The following is a 3,734-nucleotide window of genomic DNA, read 5'->3' on the forward strand; positions in this document are numbered from 1 at the left end:
TAATTTTCTTCCAAATTTCTCAATACTGTCTTTAATTTTTCTTACCACAAGCAAGCACAGTTTATCTCTATCATATTACCCCTTGTTAGGTACTTTCTACTGTTCTGTACTAGGACCATTATCAAAGCTCTCCAGTGTCATTTGCTTCCATTACCTCTATCCAGTGTAAGTTTGAGCAAATAGTCATTATTATCAACAAAGCCTTTTTTGCTTCCCATGTGGTCTGCTGCCACTTTAATTTCCTGCACTATGTTTATACTGTTAGATCACTCAGCAGTGATACCATTTTGTCATTATTAATCTCATCTTTTCACCGTAGTTCTACATTTAATTATATACAATGCTCACCAAATTTTTCTGTGGAAACTTTTTTTTTAAACCAAACATTTAATATTTTAATTAAGTTTTATCAATACAATTTCAAGCAAATGCCAACTGAAGACCAGGCCCAGGAATTCACAAAGGAAACAATCTTCCAAAAAAGGTGGCAAGGAACACCAAGGTGATCTTCCACTTCAGATGCACTATTAGTTGGCCAGTGTTTATCCGATTACTGAGTGTTTACCACATCATCAATTTTCAGAATGCTCCGGACAGTTTCAGTTGCTAGAGTCAGTGCAATGACTGAAACCAACAAAGTCTGGACAACCAGTTCCTCCAAAATGTTGGAAATACCACCCTTTCGGACATTGATGCCAGTAGTTTTTTCTCCTTCGGCAGGCTGGTTTCTTAGTTCTGTTACTGTAGAAATGGGATTCAGGCCTGCATTTTCAGCTAGTGTAGATGGAATGACTTCCATAGCATCTGCAAAAGCACGAACGCAGTAGGATTCTATGCCACTCAATGTTCGTGAATATTCAGTTAACCGTAGGGCCAATTCTATCTCTGGAGCACCACCTCCTGCAATAAGAGCTCTCTTCTTTACTAAACAGCAAATAATACATAGGGCATCATGAATGGAGCTCCCAGCTTCTTCAATCACCAATTTGTTAGATCCATGAACAACAATTGTAACTGTTTTTCCAGGGTTTGTACGGCCTGTAATCTTGAGCAGTTTGCCAGAACCATTTAAATTGACCTCCTCAGCTAACTCAGCTGAACCCAGCATGTCAGCAGTGAATTGGTCAATATGAGCAACTGGCTTGGTTCCAACTGTCTTACAAATGAATTCGATGTCTTCTCTTTCAATATCCTTAACCACCATAATCTTCATTTTGTTTAGGAAATGTAATGCAAGATCACTAAGAGCATCTCTCAGAATAGACTTCTGTATGAGAAGGACATTACATTCTGTTTTTTTTTTTTTTTAATTTGCTTCACTAAATTGAGAATATAGGCTCTCTCCTCCCACAGCACTCGGTCCGTGGGGACATAGTCAGAAACTACTATTTGATTATCCATATCTGTTTTGGGAGCAGATAAGCCAAACTGGATAAGCCCAATTTTAGCCTTTTCAACTCTGGTTATGCCAGGATTTGCCACCTTTTGAGTAAGTTCCAGCCCTTCGACCAGATCACAGTCATCAATTGTCCCACAAAGTTTCTTAACGGTTTTAATGTCTCTAAGATTTACACCAGTAGTGGTGGCTGGGTCAATCACTTTCATCACTGCATTAACACTCATTGGAGAAAGCAGACTTGAATACTGAGAGATAACCTTTGAGTTCGGTGAAGTGGTGGCACTATTTAAAAAAGTTTCTCTGTCACTCAGTTCCATAGGTCGAGACATGTCAGTCAAGATTTCTATACCCTTTTCCAAAGCCTTCTGGACTGACTCAGAAATGGAATCTTTCTGAAGAAGCTTGGTACAGGAATCTAAGAGAGAGCCAGCAAGGATGACCACTGATGTGGTACCATCTCCTGCTTCTATATCTTGTGCTTTGACACTCCACCAGCATTCTGGCTGCTGGATGTAACACTTGCATTTGTTTCAGAATGGTGGCCCCATCATTTGTAATGGTCATATCACCTTTTCCATCTTGAATCATTTTATCCATTCCTTTTGGTCCAAGGCTTGTTCTAATAGCATCAGCAACAGCTTTGGCTCCAGAGATGTTGCTGAAGCGGATCTGGGCTGGTTTGTCACGGTCCTGATAGGAGTTTTTGCTGCAGCTGCCGGCAGTCACGGTGGGTGCCCCGCTCCGAGGTGCCATGTTCTCGTGCATGCCAAACTTGGCTAGGTCTGTGTGGGCTTGGGAAGGACGGATGGACCCAGATTCCAGCAGGCTGCAGAGCAATGGAACACTCCCATGGCCTTCACAAAGCTTCCAGAAAGCGGCGCGGACACCGGGAGGAGGAGGTGGAGACGGCTTTTTTTTTTTTTTAAGATTTTATTTATTTATTTGACAGAGAGAGACACAGAGAGAGCTGGAGCACAAGCAGGGGGAGTGGGAGAGGGAGAAGCAGGCTTCCCGTGGAGCAGTAAGCCCCATGTGGGGCTCGATCCCAGGACCCTGGGATCATGACCTGTGCTGAAGGCAGAGGCTTAACGACTGAGCCACCCAGGCGCCCCTCTGTGGAAACTTCTATAACACACCATTGGTTTTCTGAAACTCATTCTCTAGTTGATTCATTAAGAAGGCCACTTAATGCTGGTGCAGCCACTCTGGCAAACAGTATGGAGGTTCCTCAAAAAGTTGAAAGTAGAGCTACCATATGACCCAGCAATTGCACTACTGGGTATTTACCCCAAAGATACAAATGTAGGGATCCGAAGGGGTATGTGCACCCCGATGTTTATAGCAGCAATGTCCACAATAGCCAAACTGTGGAAAGAGCCAAGATGTCCATCAACAGATGAATGGATAAAGAAGATGTGAGATATATACACAATGGAATATTATGCAGCCATCAAACAAAACAAAACAAAACAAAACGAATTCTTGCCATTTGCAACAACGTGGATGGAACTGGAGGGTGTTATGCTGAGTGAAATAAGTCAATCAGAGAAAGACATGTATCATATGACCTCACTGATATGAGGAATTCTCAATCTCAGGAAACAAAATGAGTGTTGCTGGAGTAGTGGGGGTGGGAGGGATGGGGTGACTGGGTGATAGACATTGGGGAGGGTATGTGCTATGGTGAGCGCTGGTGTAAGACTGTTGAATCACAGACCCGTACCTTTGAAGCAAATAATACATTATATGTTAAAAAAAAGAAAATAGTAGGAAGGGAAAAATGAAGGGGGGGAAATTGGAGGGGGAGACGAACTATGAGAGACGATGGACTCTGAAAAACAAACTGAGGTTTCTAGAGGGGAGAGGGGTGGGGGATGGGTTAGCCTGGTGATGGGTATTAAAGAGGGCACATTCTGCATGGAGCACTGGGTGTTATGCACAAACAATGAATCATGGACCACTACATCCAAAACTAATGATGTAATGTATGGTGATTAACATAACATAATAAAATTAATAAAAAAGGACACTTAAAATAAATATTTCCCAAGTTCTCACATGTCCATATTTCTGTTTCCTTTATTTTTGAAAGACCATTTAATTGGATATTAAATCCTTGGTTTGCATTTTTCCTTCTTTGAATATCTTAAACATGGACATCAACTGGTTTCAGGCATAAAATCTGATGAATATGGAGTCCTTTCAATTATAAGAAATATTGTCTTTTGTTTTGCATGCAGAGATTTTTTTCCTTCTATTTAAGTTTCAATAGTTTTATTAGAAATGCCTCAATTTATCCGTTTTGGTCAATTTTACGAATACAGAAAAATTATTT

General features: G+C 41.1%; 1 pseudogene; it reads right to left on the reverse strand.

Annotated features, from left to right (window-relative positions):
- Window positions 1-550: 550 nt before the first annotated feature.
- LOC114213682 (T-complex protein 1 subunit delta pseudogene) lies at window positions 551-2,164 on the reverse strand (annotated as a pseudogene).
- Between the last annotated feature and the right edge of the window lie 1,570 nt (window positions 2,165-3,734).

This window comes from Eumetopias jubatus, unplaced genomic scaffold (genome assembly GCF_037043125.1).
Source record: "Eumetopias jubatus isolate StellerSeaLion01/CBP00866 unplaced genomic scaffold, mEumJub1_p1.0 scaffold_14, whole genome shotgun sequence".
Lineage (NCBI taxonomy): Eukaryota > Metazoa > Chordata > Mammalia > Carnivora > Otariidae > Eumetopias > Eumetopias jubatus.